General features: G+C 39.3%; 1 protein-coding gene and 1 non-coding gene across 15 annotated transcripts in view; both read right to left on the reverse strand.

Annotated features, from left to right (window-relative positions):
* The window catches only part of celf4 (CUGBP, Elav-like family member 4), a 1199286-nt gene that overhangs the window by 797945 nt on the left and 379334 nt on the right, over positions 1 to 22007 (reverse strand). The gene's annotated exons all lie outside the window — the stretch shown is intronic.
* Positions 5601 to 5707, reverse strand: LOC140483075 (U6 spliceosomal RNA). The gene has a single exon (XR_011961881.1). It is a non-coding gene; the product is annotated as a U6 spliceosomal RNA (small nuclear RNA).

The following is a 22007-nucleotide window of genomic DNA, read 5'->3' on the forward strand; positions in this document are numbered from 1 at the left end:
TCTTCTTGAAGCATGTGGAAACTTCAGATCATAGTGAGGAGAGGTTAAAGCTGTCTGAGAAACACTCCAGCCAGCTCATTCACCCAGGATCTGAGTGACTCCAGCAGGGCAGTCTCTTTCCGTGGGTTCACTTTTAAGAAGGCCGATCTGACGTTTGTGATGGTGACCGTGGGTACAAGTTCATCCAAGTCTGTTGGGATGTGACATTATTTCACTGAGCTTCTGTTCAAGGTGAGCACAGGTTGTATTCAGCTTAACCGGTAGGCATGTACTATTGCCCATGGTTCTGTCTGACTTCGCTTTTGTAGCTCGTTATGTCGTGTAAGCCTTGCCACAAATGACCAGTATCAGTTTGGTTGGTTTGGGTCTCAAGTAGGACAAGGTCTTTAACCTAGACAGCTTAATACTGATCTGACCTGGAGCAGGCAAAGATTTACCCGAACAAATAAATTCGAACCAGGCTTGCAATGCAACACATTTGCAGGTACTGGTGGCTGCCCATATTAATACACAGGACCCTATTTTCTTGCAGTCAGATGAAACATGTTCACTCACTTTGTTTCAACTTAACAAAATAGGTGACAGGTTATCTGTTTAATTTCTGAGGGCAGTGCCATTACCAATAAGTCAACCTACCTGGTGTTGGCGATTAACTATCAGTCATCATACAACTGGTGTATTCTCCAAGTCTGGTATTGTTTCATGGCTGGTTATTTTGGTTATCATTAGCTCAGTAGATGTCTCTGACCCACTAGACCCCATGCAATCAGCAAGTAAATATGTCTGGTGAGGGCTTTGGTTAACTCAGTTGGCTCAATTATGATTCAGAATAAGGCCAACAGTGTGATTAGATTAAATTAGATTAGATTACATACAGTGTGGAAACAGGCCCTTTGGCCCAACAAGTCCACACCGACCCGCCGAAGCGCAACCCACCCATACCCCTACATTTACCCCTTACCTAACACTATGGGCAATTTAGCATGGCCAATTCACCTGACCTGCACATCTTCGGACTGTGGGAGGAAACCGGAGCACCCGGAGGAAACCCACGCAGACACGGGGAGAACGTGCAAACTCCACACAGTCAGTCGCCTGAGGCGGGAATTGAACCCTGGTCTCTGGCGCTGTGAGGCAGCAGTGCTAACCACTGTGCCACCGTGCCAAGAGAAAGTGCTGGAGAAATGCTCCAGGGCTAGTAGCATCTGTTGAGTGAAAGCAGAGTTCAAGTTCAAGTTCAGCATCCTTCTTCAGCACTCACTGCACACAAAACGTGAACTCTGCTTTCCCTCCACAGATAGTGGCAAACCTGCTGAGGTTTTCTTGAAATTTCCATTTTTGTTTCAGATTTCCAGCATCCATTTCTTTATTTGATTTTATTGTGGGTTTGATTTCTGGTCTGGATGAAGTTTAAGTAAGACATGCCTCCTCAATGAAAGGTAATGGCAAATCACCGCTGACAAAAATTGCCAAAGAAAACAGCTCAGAATGAAGCATCGTGAGCCAATGAGCCGAAGGAGCTGCCCTGGCCAGAACACACATGAATCAATGTGTGATGATGGGACGAGAATTCAACTGGAGGAATAATAACCTCCCTCTTTCTTTGTCCCTATGCCCCAAATCATCTTAAGAAGCTCTTTACTCTGTTACTGTCTTGAATTCACCGTTACTCTTCCAATATCCTTTGTATGTGTCCTGTGCTGTTCAGATAGTACAGTGTTTGTTTGTGCTATCACTAGTAGATTTGCAGTGATTACAATCTGTGCTCCATAATATTGCAATCCATTTTAGGTATGTAAAGTCTGATTTGCCTTCTTGCTGTGTTGGAAGCAAGCCTCACTAGTTTCCTTATTATTTAATGAAATTATAAATATGTTGCTTATAAATGCAGTTGAAACTTTGCTGAGAATATTTGGATGCTTTCCTCCAACAAACTGTTGAATTCCTCACCTCCCTTATTCATTCCTTTTACCTACAATCTACACATAATGTTTTCTGTAAACTCTGCTGAACAACATTTTCCTTCATGTTTCCCCTCTAACCTTTCTCCATCTTTCTCAAGATGTGGATACCTGGGCCAAAAAAATTTCATTTTTTCAGACCTATTTGACAGTGATTGCTTGCAACTGATTTGCCCATGAAAGACATCACCCTGCAGCTTAATTCTCAGCAAAACATATACAGTACATGCAATATTCTTCCAATCAGGGTAAATGGAGACCAGAAGTGGGAATCCAATTAGATTTTGACTCCTTCCTTGACTGAAGTCCCACATGACATCAATACCACTGTCCCAAAAAAGACTGACTAATCCAATGCAAACCAGGGATTGCACATGGTCAGTATGATTCTGTTATTCACAAAATACCCCATAACTCTATTAATATATCAGCCATAGCCAACATGAATGGAGGTTCTTGTCCTTCTCTTCATTAATCATTCTGCTCAGCTTCTGGCTAATTCTCACAGGAATCTTTAGCCCATTTTACACTGACGGCAATAAAACTTGCACTATTGTTATCAACGCCATTGTTAAAAACGACTTCATTCTCCTTCTTCATAAAAGGAAGCAAGCGAACAAAAAGTGACTGTAATGTAGGCCTGAACATTTAATTGTATTTCAGTTCTACAGACTCAAGAAATATCGATAAAGAATACACACAATTGTAACCTTCCAGGGTCTCAACAGTCTCAATACAATATCTGGAAAAATATACATCCACACAATGTGAAATTTAAAATGATAATATTCTTCAGTACCCAGGCGTAGCAACTTTTATGAAATTAAAGAATAGCGACACCATCGACAAATCTGCAATGATTAACCAGATGTTCCAGTGACAGTGAAAAATACAGCACCACAGTAAAATTGAATTTTCTTAACAAAACCTGATAACACCTTTTTTTTTAGCTATTTTATAATAAAGGAGGATATTGCACAGATTTTATTTCTGATAGTCATGAAATCTATTTAATGCTGGTCAACAGAAGAGATTTGTATCTATCTCAATCTCACATATGAAGGCACTGATGTTTGCAAGTTATTTCAGAAGGAATACTCTGAACACAGGCAAGAGGCAGGATTCTGAACTCTGTTGAGATGAAAATGGACCTGAGTTTTAGAGTGTATTGTCCCTAAAGCATCATGACAGTGCAATGTGGCTATGGCAGAAGTAAATATGGCACTAGGATGTATTGCTAGGATGATCTAATATAAACAAAGAGTGCTACAGACTTTGTGTAAGACATTGTTTTGACCTCAATGTCTCCTGTACTGAAGGCAGCTGAAGGTAATGTTTTTGCCTTACTTCTTGTCTCATTTATGTTCCAATATTACCCCAACCATACTTCTCATTGATATTGTTGTTTCTAATTTCTGTCCAATACAATTGACTTGATTCTTTGCCTCCCAAATATCACACCTCCCACTTCATGTTTGATTTGTAAATTGCTTACATAGCTAACTGCTTATAAGGATCTCCCTTACACCTCATCTTCTTACCTGAGGCAAGGTTTACTCCTCAACCAACATCAATGTAATGTATTACCTGGACACTATTATCTTCAGTGAAAGTTTGTGAGACACAACTGCTTGTGAGTCTGTTCACCTGCTTATATAGCTCAAAACCTAAAGGATGGATTTTAACAAAAAGTCATAAATGGATTTGAAATAGATTTGATTTGCTCCATGGAAAAATTGATCAGGTTTTAGTGAGGGTGTGAATCTGGATCCTTGAAGTTTCTAAAGTATCTTTTAACATTGGGACAACTGTCAAATTGACGTTTTTTTTCAAAACAAACACAGAAAATGCTAGAGAAGCTTGGCAAATCTGGCAGCATCTTTAGAGAAAAAATAGAGTTACTGTTTTGAGTCAGCTATGACCATTCCAGACTTGAAGCGTTGACTCTGTTTTTCTCTCTACAGATTATGCCAGATCTGCTGAATTTCTCAAGCTGTCTCTGTGTTTGTTTCAGATTTCTGACATCTGTAGTATGCTCCTTTCAAATTCCATTTTTTTAAAAATCTTGTGCGTTGCCTTGGGTGCTCTGACAGAATTTGTCACAGCCATCAGAACATGAGCAGAGTTTTCAGAGCAAGATGTATTGTGCTGAAACATCCTTATTACGATCGAAGTTCTTAATAAGACATATCTATTTTTCAGCTTTGTTGTTCCAGAGCATCAACCAGACAGGAGGGGACTTTCAGGAAGAGCTGCATAATTCTGATAACATAGAGTTAACAGCATAATGTAGGTAAAGACTCCACTGAGCCCAGGGAAAAATGTAGTAGATTAATAAAACATCCCTAACTATTATAGGCTTCGATATCTGGGACATTTTATGTCTACAAGTGTTTAAACCATGAGGTGGAGGCATTTGGAATAAAAAAAGGATTTAGACTGGTGCACATGGTAAGCTATGTAAATAGTGTAGATCTGGGGAATAAGAACCAGGGGAATAAATGTGACTTAATGAAGCAAAGAACTAAAGAAGATGTCAGGAGATCTTTCCTTTCATAAACTTTGGGAACAAATTTTGCTGGTTCAGGCAATGAGTGAATTTTTTTTGCAGATATTTGTAAGGGAGCTAAACAAGTTCTTGGCTTAATAATGATCTCAATGTGCCTCAAATGTTGGGTGATGTGCTCTCCTAGATTTCTTTCAGGAATTGGGAAAAAACTTCTCAGAATTCTTTATTTCCCTTAAATATGTGACGAAAATTTTTATCTGACTTTCTTTGTCTCACCCAGGAGATGACATTGTGTATGTTTAGTGGCTCCATGATTGTATGAAGCAGGTTGAATGGATCAGCTGCTTTTATTCCTTTTCTTTGTTCAAAACTATCTTATGGTTCTACTTTAAACTCCATTTTGTGTTCTATTTCACAATCCCATTGCTCACCTTTGCTTCTATGTCTCATCCTTACTTCTTGTCTCATTTATGTTCCAATATTACCCCAACCATACTTCTCACTGATATTGTTGTTTCTAATTTCTGCCCAATACAATTGACTTGATTCTTTGCCTCCCAAATATCACATCCCCCACTTTATGTTTGATTTGTAGATCGCTTACATAGCTAACTGCTTATAAGGAGCTCGCTTGCACCTCATCTTCTTACCTGAGGCAAGATTTACCTCTCAACCAACATCAACGTAACGTATTACCAGGACATTATCATCTTCAGTGAAAGTTTGTGAGACACAACTACCTGCTATATATCCTTTGGTACAGCACTAACCTCACTTAATAAATATTTAATTGACTTCAAAGTGCTTCGGGATGCCCTGAATTCATGGAAAGTGCTAAATAAATGCATATATTTCTTTCTTATGTGTTTTGGATTTCTAAGTATTACACTGTTAGTTGCCTGCCTCACAACATGGCCTCAAATGCCTGCTGCCTTATGGATATACAGTAGTGCTAACTACTTAGCTTTCTTTTTTATAGCCCAGTTTCATGACCCTGTCTGAAATCACTTACTCATTTACATGCAAATATTTATTTTTATTTAACATATTTTTCTTATCAAATTATTCAGAGATGTTCTTACACACCTCTGGAGCAGGTGGGACTTGAACCTTGGCCTCTCAGTCCAGGGAAGTATGGTCACTTCCACTCACACATTTTCATGAAATCCTTGCACAAGAGCCATGTGCACCTTCTCTGTATTGTTCCAATTTTAGTAAATGTGCTGCTGAAGTGTACATGCCAAGATATTTCGGTCAGGTCAGATGACAAAATTATTTCGGCTCATTCCCATCCAGGAAGCCTCACGTGAGGTCCTACTATTTTGACACTGAGCAAGTACAGGTTTGGGTTCAGTAGCAGTGCCCCAAACTCGCACACGACTCGTGGCCATGTTCGATGATACTTGAAAACTGCAGCTCAGAAACCACACGATCATAGATTTACCACAACTGGTAGAGAAAAAAGGTACAATCTCTGAGAAGTCAAAGAAAAAGGATCCTAACTTTTTCTTGATGCCAAGTTAATGTGAGTTTACAATGATCTCCATTTATAATTATTCTATCTTTCACCACAATATGAAAATATTTTCCTTCCATCCCTCCCTGAAGATCTTCCCAAAATATGACTGTTCTAGCAGTGGTGAGCAGATGATGAGAATCCTGACTAAGTTTCTCCTCCATTTCCCGGGTGTAGGTTCGGTGAACACTGGAATATTAGCTCAGTAAGGCAGCCAAGCTACTCATTAATTATAAATGGACCACTTTGTGTGTTATATTTAGAATTTGTTAATATTCAGAATTATACCACCAAATTGGCCAACAAACAGAAGATATTGAATCCTTATTAATGCAATCCATAATTTTCAGCCCCTTTTGAAAAAAAAAGAGAGCAAATATGGACACATTTGTACACAAAGCAAGTCAGAGCTGAAGTGCATTGTCCCCTTTGGATGTGTATTCCCATTATAGAGCATATCTCTTTTAAACAGATGTCCCATTACAAAGAAATGGTTCCTTTACAAAATCTGTTACTTAACTAGATACGTTGTTAAACCATGTTCCCTTTAAAGAGATATTACGTTGCAAGGACATGGTTCCTTTCTTTAAAATAAATCCAGCATTACAATGCCAGTCTCTTTAAACAGTTTATCACCATTATCATAGATTGATCCTTTAAACAGACATTCTTCTTTAACCAGAGCACCAATTATCTGCGCTCTCCTATTATACATAGTAGGTTTGAAGTAAATGTCTCTGGAATTTAATAAACTATGCTGAACACTGATGAATGCGCAACTAGTTTGCCGAGAAATGTTCTGCTTGGATCGGGATTATGTCTGGATCAGAATTTCTATAAACTGCAGATAACTACAAATCTTTTCAGCAAAGCCCATTTAATCATTCAACCATCAATTCAATCTAAACAAAAACCAACAGCAATCACTTAGCCAGCATGTATATTTTACACGGCTGTGATTAGATTTTCTACAACAGGTGAAAACCAAAGTTAAGAGTATTCATTGTGCTGAACATTAAATACCAGATAAGCTTACAGTAGCTCAGTAAAATAGTGTGCTTCAGTAACACTGAGATCTACACCAGGGATCTATTCAGATTAATTCATGCTTCAGGGCATCAAAAACATAGGCTGTTGTAAGCAAATTTACATCACTACTCAACAACCAGGATGAGCAGTCCCACCAGGCAGCCTGAATTCAAATGCAGCCTCAACATTACACTGAGAAAGAACATGGATACACTATCTCCTCCCTTAGACAAGATCACCATAAATAGCTTTCCATAGATTGGCAAACACCAGTTATCTCTCCCATTCTCACAACACTATTAGTTGGAACTGAAGCTGATGCAGGCCCACAGGAAAGCAGCCCCTTCAAAGTAAATTGCTGAGGAATAGTATTCTCATATGCTGCAAGGCTAACACAATTGCAGTACTTCTTTTATTCTGTAAATTAGGAACTACATAGGAATGTAATTATAGTTATGCTGCTTCTTTTAGAAGATTCCAAAGAAGTCATACTTCACTGTGGGAGAAAACTGGAGCCCCCAGTGGGAACCCACACAGACATGGAGAGAACATGCAAACTCCACACAGACAGTCACCCAACCTAACTCTATTCATCAACTTCATCAACACATTCCACCCTGACCTTAAATTTACCTGGACCATCTCTGACACCTCCCTCCCCTTCCTGGACCTCTCCATCTCCATTAATGACGACCGACTTGACACTGACATTTTTTACAAACCCACCGACTCCCACAGCTACCTGGATTACACCTCTTCTCACCCTACCTCTTGAAAAAAATGCCATCCCGTATTCCCAATTTCTCCACCTCCGCTGTATCTGCTCCCAGGAGGACCAGTTCCACCACAGAACACACCAGATGGCCTCCTTCTTTAGAGACCGCAATTTCCCTTCCCACATGGTTAAAGATGCCCTCCAACATATCTCGTCCACATCCCACACCTCCGCTCTCAGACCCCACCCCTCCAACCGTAACAAGGACAGAATGCCCCTGGTGCTCACCTTCCACCCTACCAACCTTCGCATAAACCAAATCATCAGCCGACATTTCCGCCACCTCCAAACAGACCCCACACCAGGGATATATTTCCCTCCCCACCCCTTTCTGCCTTCCGCAAAGACCGTTCCCTCCATGACTACCTGGTCAGGTCCACACCTCACTACAACCCACCCTCCCATCCTGGCACCTTCCCCTGCCACCGCAGCAACTGTAAAACCTGTGCCCACACCTCCTCCCTCACCTCTATCCAAGGCCCTAAAGGACCCTTCCACATCCATCAAAGTTTTACCTGCACATCCACTAATATCATTTATTGTATCCGTTGCTCCCGATGCGGTCTCCTCTAATTTGGGGAGACTGGGCGCCTCCTAGCAGACCGCTTTAGGGAACATCTCCAGGACTCCCGCACCAATCAACCACACCGCCCCGTGGCCCAACATTTCAACTCCCCCTCCCACTCTGCCGAGGACATGGAGGTCCTGGGCCTCTTTCACCACCGCTCCCTCACCACCAGACGCCTGGAGGAAGAACATCTCATCTTCCACCTCGGAACTCTTCAACCCCAGGGCATCAATGTGGACTTCAATACTTTCCTCATTTCCCTTTCCCCCACCTCACCCTAGTTCCAAACTTCCAGCTCAGCACTGTCCCCATAACTTGTCTGGACTTGTCCTACCTGCCTATCTCCTTTTCCACCTATCCACTCCACCCTCTCCTCCCTGACCTATCACCTTCATCGATTCTCCTGTTAAATGCTTGAAACATCGATTCTCCTGTTCCTTGGATGCTGCCTGACCTGCTGCGCTTTTCCAGCAACACATTTTCAGCTATCACCTTCATCCCCTCCCCCATTCACCTATTGTACTCTATGCTACTTTCTCCCCACCCCCACCTTCCTCTAGCTTATCTCTCCATGCTTCAGGCTCTCTGCCTTTATTCCTGATGAAGGGCTTTTGCCCGAAACATCGATTTCGCTGCTCGTTGGATGCTGCCTGAACTGCTGTGCTCTTCCAGCACCACTAATCCTGATTCTAACCCTAACTGCAGAGGTTGGAACAAGAGAGTGTTTCTGTGAACTGGATGAGCTTGAGGATTACTTTGAACCCATGAGTTTGAAGAGGGACAATCTTACTGTGAGGTTGGGTGGGGAAGTGTGATTGGGTGATTGGGCCCAAGAAGTAATTCGCAGACATTATGATCTGATTTATCTGGTTGGTGCTTATGGTCTAAATGTGAAGCAAAAGCTGTAGTAGCTCCTTTGAATAGCAATAATGAAAGCAATGAACTGGGAGTTATATGGACATGCTTGCTGCTCCCTCTTTGGACCCTTCCATCATGAACTGCAGAAGATGATGAACTCACTTGGACTTACTCTGCTTGGACCGACACAAATAATAAGTATTGAGGGAATTTTGCACTTTTGTATTTGCCATCTTTGCATAACCAAGACCCCATCAGCCCTTTCAGACAAATGTAAAAATTCACATAGCGCTGATTTGAAGAATAAAAGAGGTGTTATTGGAAGAAGGTTTGAAGGAGAGCCATAGCGGATGTGAAAAATTAACTCTGTTTCTCTTTCCACAGATACTTCCGGACCTGCTGAGTTTCTGCAGTATTTTCTGTTTTTAGTTCAGAAGTACTTTGCTTTTATTAGTGGAGTTATCCCCTGTGTCTTACCCAACCCTCAATTAACACACAAAAAAGCAGATCATCTGGTCATTACCACATTGCTGTTCATTGCAGACTTTCTGTGGACAAACTGGCTGTTGTGCTTCCAATAATGCAACAGTGACCCCATCTAAAATTCCTTCATTACCTATTAAGCACTTGGGAATATTCTAAGGTTGTGAAAAGTTTTGAATAAATACCAGTCTTTTTTCCCTCACAAAGGATGAACTGTTGAAAACTGTAGTGTATAATCTTGTTTAAACATGAATTTACCATTTTTATTTAATCCGAGTTCCCAAACCAACTCTTGAATGAATTCAATTAATAACAGTGTTGTCATATTAAACTGAAATAATTGCAGGTGCTGGAATCTGAAATCAAAACAGAAATTGCAGGAAAATCTCAATAGGTCTGAAATCAGAGTTAATGTTTCAGGTCCAGTGACTCTTCAGAACTCTTCTGTTCTGAACTGTAATGTTCAAGGTTGTAATGAAGTCAGAGCTGAGAGATCCTGGGGAAACTCAACTGATGATACAGTAATTGATTAGATTACATTGCTCCTGCATTTTGTGGACAGGATTTGCTAGACAATATCTCATGTTGTTGGGCTGATGCCAATGTTATAACTGCAGTCGACAACTTGACTGTAGGGGATCTCATTTTGGAAAACAGTTCTACAGTAACCATGGCAGGATATTGCCATGGTCGATACACTTTGCATTAACCAGTACACTCATTCATTTCTTGGTAGCACATGGAATGAGTAAGCTAGTTGAAATTAAGTTAGTTTTAGTGAAGAGAAGAGGTATTCCTCATAAGATCTGGACAAAGTTCAGGCTTAGCTAATAAGTGGCAAGCAAAGTTCACATCACACAAATGCCAGACAATGACTATTTGCAATAAGAGACAATCTATCCATTTCACCTTCACAATCTCATTGGTTTTACCACTATCAAATCCCCCACAGTCAAAGTCGTGGGAGTTATCATGCATCAGAAATTGAACTGGACCAGCCAAATAAATACCATGGCTACAAGAGCAGGTGAGAGACTAAGAATTCTGTGGAAAGTAACTCACTTTCAGGATGCCAAAAGCTTCCTCACCATCTGTTAGGCATAAGTCTGAACAGTGTTGGAATATTCTTGGTTTGCCTGGATGAGTGTACCTTCAACATCAGTTGAAAGCTGGACACCATCAATTAAAAAGTAGCTCACTCGATTGGCATCTAATCCACTATCTAAACTATGAACTCCTTCCATTACTTACACACAACTGCAACAGTATGTAAGTGTGCAAGACACACTGCAGTTACTCATCAAGGCTACTTCAACAGCATCTAACCTCTATCATGTGGAAGAACAGGAGGAGGCCAAAAACAACTTGGTTTGGAATTATATTTCCCTTTCTTCATTGTCTCTGGGTCAAAATCCTGGCGTTCTCTTCAAAACAACACTGTCAATGTACCTACATCAGAACATAGACTACAATGATTCAAGAAGATAGTTTACCACCACCTTCTCAAGCTAGTTAAGGATGGGCAATAACTGTTGACTTTGCTAATATATTGTATATATTCTATAAACAAATAAACAAAAACCTCAACTATTCCAATGCTCACCTTTCACCCTACATCAATTTGTTAAAAACTCAGCTGTTTGATTCCTGACCCATAACAAGTTAACTGCACTCTCTTCATGCCTCAATTTTTAATTCTGATCCATTGTTAAAATCCCTCCATGCTGTTGGCCTTTGCTATCTCTGTAACTGCCTCTAGGCCTACAACACTCCAAAACAACATTCCTCCAACTCTGGCTTCCTGTATATCTGCCACTCCAAATGCTCCACTGATAGTTGCTATGTTTTCATGAGGCCCTAAAGCTCACCACCATTCTCTCTCAATCTTAAAAGCTCCTTAAAGTCTATTGCTTTCTTCAATTTCATGGGAATATACTTCTGATTACAATCCAGCAAAATGCCTTGGGATATTTCTTTCCATGAAGGTGCAACATTAATGTAGGTGTTTGCTGCAATCCGAGAATAAAATGGTTAACAAATATGCATCTATTCCAGGAGCTACAAAGCCAGGATATTTCAGCATGGCTAGTATCCATTAACAGAGCCCAAAATCCATTTTTATACATGAATGCAAAGCTATAATAACAAACATGATTATTTTCTCATTTTTAAAATATACTGCACTGACCCTCTTCAGGCGAAATATATCATGGGTAATGGTGGATGTTGATTTGCAAACATCAGGTCAGTAGTTTCTGAATGTAAATACTCTATTTCTCCTTGAGCATTTCACCTAACAAGGGACTTTATAGTGTGACCAAAATGTTTACACATTTTGTTTACATGTGAAGGAAGGAATAAAATGCCTCAGAATGCGTGAAGAAATCTGGTATCTTGCTGCTAAATCAAAATGCGTAACACCTGTTTTACACCCCAAAAAGCAGTGCAAGACTTACCATTTTTACAGCCTCTGTATTAAACACTGCAAGTAAGTATTTTTATAGCAATGCTATTACAACCAGTTGATAGGCTATGTTTAAACATTTCCATAAAGTGACACTTTTACAAGTTAGGATGTCTGAGGATTTAGTCTCAGGAATAAATTTGAACCACCTACTCTCAATATAATCTAGCCATGAAAAAGTAAAAGGGCTAAAAGTGAAAAAAAAGGGTATGGTAGTTAGAAAAGGTGAGTTAGTCCAGTTATAAGGAGAAATCTTTCTCACAGAAATAGGGCTCCACCACCAGCTACCAGCACATCAAGTGATATATTTTCTCATTTTAAACAGCATGTATGGAAATGGTGGATGAGGATGGTCAGAAATAATATCAGGGTAATATTAATTTTGAGAGTATCTTAAAACTGAATTGTGTGACATCATTCATTAATTTCTCACAAACATTGGCAAGTTGGAATTAATAACAACTCTCTAGTTAACATTATGGAAAACCTGCATGGGATCCCATAGAAATATTGGTAATATTACAATCATGTTGTAAGACTTTAATTTGAAGGGCTACAGAATTATTCAAATATGCTGCCAAGTACACTGCAAGCTTCTAGCTTTGCAAATTTTAATCTTCTTTAACTGTTTGTTTGTTACTTAATTATCCTCTAGCAAATAACACAACAACACACAAGTCGCCCATATGGGGTTGCTGTGATAAAAAAACATAGAAAGTCTTTACAGAGATAATGAATATATAAAGCAAGTCAATTAATTAGAATGTAGGTCCATCTTTCCTTGTGTTGGCTCAATGCTTTTCCAAGCAAAGCATTGTGGGATTGCATTACTGTGTTTCCAACAACACAGCTGTAAAGGATTTATAGTGTAATCTTTAACAACAGTGCCTAGACTGTTATCATACATAAAAATTATTAGCCCTCATGCTGCCGGTCACCATACTAGTTTTGTTGAAAATGCACAAGCTTTGCACCCTCCAGCAGCAACTTATAATATTTGTAAATTTTCTGTTCCTATGAAAATGACCCTTAGTACATAAACAAAAATAAAAATACAAATTTCAGTATGTGCTAAAATATGCAAACCTTTCAGGTAGAGGTGCTGTTGTGTGAACAATCTGGCAATTTTGAAAGAAATGCAACAAGCCTATTTTTTAACTCCTTTTTCTGTCAATATTTCATTTCCTTCTCTTCCACTATCTAGAAGATATTCATTCCAGGCCAAGACATTATTTCACAATGCCAGAGGGGATTCTGGTAGCTCTATCGTCTGGCCATCCCATATAATAAGCTTAGGAAGTGAGTGCCAACAGGAATTTCAAGAGCAAGGGCATGATGGATCCATATACAAACAATTCAGACAGGAGTCACTGGATAGGATTTTCCAGATTTTCAATATATTGACTAATTGTAATCCCTAGTTGACATTGGTCACTCAGTACAAACTGAATATGAAATCTGCCAGATGCGTATGGATCAGCTATTTACTGAATAAGTCACTGAACTATTGAAGGGCTTAAACAGCAGACTAATTGTACTTCATCCAACAGTACATTTTTATATTTCATTTCTTTTCATTTAATTTACATCAGGTGAAATAAAAATTCATGGAGATTTTCTATCAGACAGTGTAACAACATTTGCTCTTATCCTTATTTTCAACAAGTCTTTGGTATACCATGTCATGTGCTGCCACATTGCTTGTAATTCTTCTTAAATTTGCCGACAAGATTAAAAACATAAATAAACAGAACATGTGAGAACACAATCCAAAACCAATCACTAACAAATTTTTTTCCACAAAGCTCATTCAAATCCTACAATGATTTTCCCGTTGCAGAAATTTGAAAGGATTCTTTGCTCATGATATGAAATTGCTATTTATTAATTACTGATGGTGACTGTGAGTCAGTCCTTGGTGTCTCACACATATAAAAAATTTGCATTTATAGAGCATCTTTTGCGAGTTTCATACATCTGAAAACACTTTATCATCAATGAAGTGGAGTCAGTGTTGCAATGTAGAAAACAAGGCAGGCAATTTCAACACAGCAACTGCTATAAGATAATTACCAAATAATATGTTTTGTGATGTTGATTGAGAGTTAAGAATTGGTCAAGATATTAGAGATAACTTCCTTGCTCATCTTTTCATTTAATGCTATGAGATCTTGAACATTCACCTTAGCGGGCAGACAAGGTATCTGTTGAGAATCTCATCGAAAACATTGTGCAATGGGCAGTGTGGCATTTCATCGGTATCACGCTGGAGTGTCAGCCTAGATTGTTAAGGTCAAATTGTGGATTCCTTGACCTCACATCCAAAAGAGATTAAGCCAAAAGAACAGAAGATGATGGAAATCTGAAACAAAAACAGAAATTGCTGGAAAAGCTCAGCAGGTTTGGCAACATCTGTGGAGAGAAATCAGAAGAAAAAAAATTGGAACAAATCCTTGAATCCTTCGGCCCAACAAGTCCACACCGACCCTCCAAAGAGTAACACACCCAGACCCATTTCCCTCGGACTAATGCACCATAACACTATGGGCAACTTAGCCTGGCCAATTCACCCGACCTGCACATCTTTGGACTGTGGGAGGAAACCAGAGCACCAGGAGGAAACCCAAGCAGACTCAGGGAGAATGTGCAAACTCCACACAGACAGTCACCTGAGGCCGGAATTGAAGCTGGGACCTTGGTGCTGTAAGGCAGTAGTGCTAACCAATGAGCCAACGTGGCGCCGTACTAATGCCCTACACATATACATGTGAAGGGCATATATATAACATACCACTTCCTCATTCTCCTATTACAATGCACAAATAAATCAAATGAGCATTGGTTGTGAGACTGGAGAGCATTGTCTACAGAAACTTAATGATGCTATGCAGTGCATCTTTGTGGGTGGTACACACTACTGCTACAGTGCATCAGTGAAGCAGGGAGTGAGCGTTTGTGTCAATCAAGTGGGTTGCTTTGCCCTGGATGTGTGAAGCTTCTTGAGTGTGTTTTGGAGCTGTATAGCCAGGCAAGTGGGGAGTATTCCATCAAACTCCTGATCTGTGCCTTGGAGATGGTGGACAGGCTTTAGGGAGTCAGGAGGTGAGGTACTCACTTCATGTTTCCTAGCCCTTGACCTGCTCACTATATGGCCAGTCCAGTTCAGTTTTTGGTTAGATTAGATTCCCTATATTAGATTAGATTCCCTATAGTGTGGAAACAGGCCCTTCGGCCCGACAAGTCAACACCCACCCTCCGAAGAGTAACCCACCCAGACCCATTTCCCTACATTTACCCCTGACTAACGATATGGGCAATTTAGCATGACCAATTCACCTGACCTGCATATATTTTGGAATGTGGAATGAAACCGGAGCACCAGGAGGAAACCCATGCAGACAGGGGGAGAATGTGCAAACTCCACACAGACAGTTGCCCGAGGCCGGGATTGAACCCGAGTCCCTGGTGCTGTGAGGCACTGTGCCGCCCTAATGGTTAATGACTATGTTCAGTGATACCCAGTAGCTTGGATAGAAGCAGCAAAATGTCTGAAATAAATTGAAATAAAGAATGATAAAACCTAACAAATGTTTAAAAATCAAAGCAAAAAACTGTTTTTCAGGTTTATATTGAACATGTGCATGCACTTTTAAATAAAATTGGATGCAAGCATGCGCAATCAAAATTTCTCATAAGGTGGTTGGTGTCAGCAGACACTCTCTTCATCATAACCCCTAGGATGTTGATAATAGGGGTTGCTCAGTGGTGGTAATGCCATTGACTGTCAAGTGGCGATGGTTAGATTCTCTTTTTTTTGGAGACAGTCATTGCCTGGCACTTGTGTGGCACAAATGTTGCTTGCCACTTGTCAGTCAAGTGATTATCTCTGATTAAAGCTGGTACGAAGCTTCAAAGTTTTCAACAGTCCTTGCACCTACACTCTGATCATGTTCACAGTAGCAATATTCCATCTCACCTATAATTATAATTAGACCATAAAGACATTGCATTCAGTGCTGAGAGCCCATACTTGATAATTCTGCTCCATGCTATGATTTGTCATCACTATAGAAACTGTGGCAAAGCAAAATTAGAGGATATATGAATAGTACATCTGTGTAATGACTGAGCCTTCCCCATTATACATGAGAAGGGCATACATATGATGTACCACTTCCTCATTCTCCTATTGCAATGCACAATTAAATCAAATAAAGGCTTTTAAATTAGCATTATCAACTGAATTCAAAATTATCCTTCTGTGATTATTTGTTGCAATCTTATGAAGATAACACATTTGAAATGTTAGTTGAGGAATGCAAATGGTCAGGGTTGAGTTCTTTTACAATTAGAAATCCTAAGATGAGGTACTGTGAAAGACTGCGTTGCAGCATAGAAGAATAAGATTGTGAGAACTTAACTTCAACACAGAGAAAGAAGGACATTTTTTTCATAGTTCAGTAATTAGGAGGGAATGGTCACAGTCGAACCAACAAAATAAAGCACAGTAAAAATCTCTCACAATAGACAGAGATTAAAAGTTGGAAATGAGAAAGCATTTATTAGACATCAGATTTTCTGTTAATTTGTTTAAGTATGAGGAATGAGTAAACAGAGATCACCAGGACTTAAAGTGCAGCATATTATAGATCATCTATTGAAAGCAATAGGTCCATTGGCTGAATTCCTTTCCTCCCTCCATACTTTCTTGAGTTGTGCTAGGTTTTTCATACAAACGCTGAAACACAACTGATAACATTCTTGAACAATTGGGGTCCAATAATTTTAAATATATTAACATTTACTATTTCCTTCTAATTAGTGTCTTGTATTTCCTTCTTCAATTATGACCTTCCTTTCCATGTAAATTGATAGGTAAGTTTCCTAAACAGGAGTTAAAATCAAAACTATAAACCTGGAAATCTGAAACATAAAGGGTAAAAAGGAAGGAAATGTATAATCTGTTTAAAGAAACGAAAATTCTGCAGCTTTGTTTTTGTGAAAGTTGGTGATGGGTTTGAACTCTTGAAATCAATTTGTCCTTTCTTTTACTCCACTTTCTTGGCTAATCTGGTCAGTCTTATATAAAGTGATTTCTCCAACCTCACTGTCCTAATAATACTGAAGATTGGTGAGGGTGGTTGTGTTGTGGTAATGTCACTGGATATTCATCCAGAACTTTAGGTGAAATAACTACACAGAGGCTGGTATCCCATCACCAAGTCACCCTTTATTTGCACATGAACAGTCCTTCACTTTAGTATTGCCTCATTCCGAGTCAGTTCTCAGACAGGCAGTATATCTGACACTCCCTTTTTAATCTGTCAACCAGGACTCCCTAACTGGACCAGATTAACAGCCCCCAACAGTGAATTCATATTCTGAGGTCCAGCTGGCTGACCTTGTTACAATCACTACATGAGGTCTGGGGACATGCATACAAATCACAAATTGGCAGATGGTGAAATCTTGATTCAATAACAAAAACTGGAATTAAAAACAAGCATAATGGTAACCATTGTAAACATTCTGTAACCATTGTTATAAAAACAACCTGGTTCACTAATGTCTGTTAGGGAAGGAAATCTTCCATCTTTACCTGGTCTGGCCTACAAGTAACACCAGATGCACAACAATGTGATTGATTCTTAACTGCCCTCTGAGCAATTAGGGACAGGCAATAAAATCCCACGAGTGAATAATAGAAAAAAATCTCGATCTGAAATATGTGCACAAAATGATGGGAATATTTTTATCACAAATCTCCAGTATTCAAAGAAATATTTGCTTTTGTGTCATTCTAAAATGTTGACATGAGTGTTAACAGAAATGCTCACTGACAATCGATCAATATATTCTGACAATTCTCGTTAGAACAAAACGGTGTGAAAGCATTGTCTGGTATAAATAGAAGCAGACTAATTCCTGGAGTTAAAGTCTCAGTATTAGAGCCATAGATACAAAATTAAATCTCATAGATTTAGAATAGAAAACAAAAGATATTTCAATGATTCAGGAACTATGCCAACATTCAAACAGTGACCCAGGTTAAAGTCTCACTAAGGTAGATGGTGGAATTTGAATTTAATAAAAATCTTGAATTAAGAGTCTAATGATAACAACTAATCCATTGTTGATTGTTGAGAAAACCATCTAGTTCACTCTTGTTTGTCCTTTAGGAAAGGAAACTGATATCCTTACTCAGTCTGACCTATGTGTTACTCCAGACCCACAGCAAAATGGTTGACTCTTAAATGCCCTCTGGGCAAATAGGGATGGGCAATAAATGCTGGTTTAGCTAGTGACACCTTCAACCTGTGAATGAATAATATGAAAAGAATGGAGAATGAAAGGAAATGTGAGCATGTTGTGCTGGCGTGAATTGGTTGGGCTGAATAGCTGTAACTACCTTGTACCATCTACATATTCCAAGGTATTTGCAGCATTTCCTTTTCAACTAAATAGATGGCCTATTTAGTAATTTGGGGGCTTATCACACCTTTACATAAATATTATCTGTTAACTGATTTCCTATTTTAAAGTTTGGACTGATGTTTGAATGCCCACTGTTGCCTAGCTACCTCCTATTCAGAGAAAACGCAGTTTCCCATTAAACCTGGGGTTAAGCCTTTTCTGCTGCAATGCGTTCATGCAGTCGAGGTAGTTGAAGATCTAATCATATGAATTATGATTAAGCTTGTTATCTCAATGCAAAAATATCAAACTGAGAGGTAAAGTATATTTTAAATATCTCTACTGTATAAACTGTACAACTTCATGATTTCTGTAATGCTCTTCCTTCCGTGATCCTCACCTCATCCCTCTCCACCATCCCCCAGCACATGCGGAATGCCATCGGTCTGAACATTTGCTTTTTATCTTAGGCCTGCTAGCTGTCATTAAATGACTCACTGCCTCAGTCTGGCACACCTCAAGAAGACATTGGGCTTTGCGTAAAGGTGAGGCTGTCATTCCAGTAAATCTGCCTTCTGCCTCCAAATGTCACCAGGAAAATGTCACAGATGATTTGCATGCATTAGGCAGGTAACAAATGACAAGAATTCAAAACCTCCTAAATGATTAATGATTTTGGGGTCATTCTTTTAAATTGTTTCAATGGTCTGTAGTAATTCTAGACACTAAGCCAGATATCTGTATCTGTTATGACAAGGCAATGAAAATGCCAGACACTGTCATCTGAATAATAAATGTATCTTGGATTTTTCAATCACCTTTATACTATTTAAGTCCTCTCTACCAAATGTTTCATGTATACTTTAAAAATATGAATATAACTATATATATATGAGATTTATTTTAAAAGATACATTCAAATTAAAATATTCCTAATGTCTAATATTGAGAGTGATTAAATTTAAAGTTACATGTTATCTCTCATCTCTTGTGCTTAGTTCTTTTTAATCATTATTGTATAACAATTATTTTAAAAACCTATTTTACAGTGCTCATCATTTAAGAATAAAGATACAAGTTGTTGCTGATTGATGGATTGATTCTATGAATCTGACATGTAATTGGCATTGATGAGATTTGAATAAGTTGTGAAGTTTTTTTCAATGACACACATTCAGAATAATTTTGTAAAGCTCTCCTCCCTATGCTAAATTCACTAGATCGAATATATTGTCTCTTTACTGTTAAAGTCTGATTGCAAGCTAATGCACCAAACAGATATATTTTCAAACACGAAGCTGGAATATCCTGGAAAATGAAACAAAGTAAGATGCTTTTAGCAAAAGTTCAGAATTTCCAAGTGTCCCTACCCAATAGAATTATTTTTTAATTAAGCAGGCAAAAGGAAGAGTCGGCTTTTGAATAATGTCTTTTATTCCCAAATTAAACTTATTGACTTTTGTATTCAACTCTCCTTTTTCCACATTACTGCTGTATTGGTTTTCTATTTTGAATCCTTTTCCAGTTCGCAGAGCATTCATTTTTGATTACCTGTTGAAGAAAATGGCTCACATTAAATACATTGTATTTGAGAGTTTCTTTCAGCATAGAAACCAAAAACTGTGATAATAAACACAGCTACTTTGTTTCTATCATTTGGGCAATTCACTACAATAGCAATACAAGATGGCTTAGAAAGGGTGGACGCTGGGAATTTGTTTCTGTCAGGCGGGGATATGAGGACTCGTGGGCACAGCCTTAGAATTAGAGGGGGGTCAATTTAAAGCAGAAATGAGGCGATATTTCTTCAGCCAGAGAGTGGTGGGCCTGTGGAATTCATTGCCATAGAGCACAATGGAGACCGGGACATTAAACGTCTTCAAGGCAGAGATTGATAAATTCTTAATTTCACAAAGAATGAAGGGATACAGGGAGAGTGCAGGTAAGTGGCGTTGAAATGCCCATCAGCCATTATTGAATGGCAGAGTGGACTTGATGGGCCGAATGGCCTTACTTCCACTCCTATGTCTTATGGTCGTATGGTCTTAATACTGACTTCCTCTGAATTGTAGCTTGCCTGAGATGTAATATCAGGGAATTGATGGCTATGCTGAGCTGAAAAGAAAGAGGGGGTACTGCTGGGCAACTATGATATTGGTGAATGTCAGTTCAGGCTTGAGGGGCTGAATGGCCTACACCTGTTCCTACTTCCTGTGTTCTTAGGACGGAACATAGACTATTGTTGCCTTGAGTCATTTATATGGTTTCATTTATTATCAGATACCAAGCTCAGCTTCAATCTGAACATTAGGTAGAAAACAGTAATCTCAGAGTAGGGCTAATACTGACATGTTTCATCCACGCAAATTGGCTATAATTCAGTTGATGAATTATGGACACTATTTGGATAACACAAACTTTCTACTGAATGGATATAACGATTTTCTATATTGATATTCTACAGTATAATTTTCTACACTGGTTTTCCGTGGTGCAATTTTCTATATTGTGAAGTTGCAGAGGAATGCAAGTGCAGTGTCATAGCAGAACAACCTGTAGCTGTGCATAAAAAGAAAAGCTGGTCTGCTTATTGCTCAATCTAGGCAAAAGTGAGGACTGCAGATGCTGGAAACCAGAGTTTAGGGCAGTGTGGTGCTGGAAAAGCACAGCAGGTCAGGGAGCATCCGAGGAGCAGGAAAATCGACGTTTCGGGCAAAAGCCTTTCATCAGGAATAGAGTTTACTGCTCAATCTGCTATTTGTTTTGAGACCCCTGCAGATCCCCTAATCTACAGGAATCTAAGGCCAGGACTTTGTTCAAGATTTTTACAAGAATCTGATGTGCACAAGATATATACGTCAAGGCAACTGAAGCAGGTACTCTCCTAGTGCATTCTGGGATGATTAGTCAGGCTGCACCTAACACAGATAAAGTCTCAGTGATTCCTGGGGCTGAGGGATGAGAAGAACTTGATGCAAGTATGTGTTGCTTCACTGAGTCTGGAAATATTGATTTCTCATGTGCATCAAAGAGGAAAAATCAACATTGTATCTGAAGAAAAAAGGAGTGCAAGTTGAAAAGAAAGGAAATAGGGTCAAACGTTTAAGGTCCATGTGCAGGTCTTACGTACTGTGCTGCTCTCAAAATACAAGAGCAAGAGAGTAGCCAAATTGCAAAGCATCAAGAAAACACAAAGATAAGCCCATTGTGATGATGAACCTTTTTTTCCTACCCTGGTACAGTGATACTGTTTTTATAATGAAAGAAGTTGAGAGCGTGGTGCTGGAAAAGCCCAACAGGTCAGGCAGCATCCGAGGAGCAGGAGAATTGATGTTTTGGGCGTAAGCCCTTCATCAAGAAGGTGAAAGAACTCAATCTTCAATATGGTAAGATCCTACAAAGCCTGCCCCAGTCTGTAATAACAATGCTC

Source organism: Chiloscyllium punctatum, chromosome 1 (genome assembly GCF_047496795.1).
Source record: "Chiloscyllium punctatum isolate Juve2018m chromosome 1, sChiPun1.3, whole genome shotgun sequence".
NCBI classification, from domain to species: Eukaryota; Metazoa; Chordata; class Chondrichthyes; order Orectolobiformes; family Hemiscylliidae; genus Chiloscyllium; species Chiloscyllium punctatum.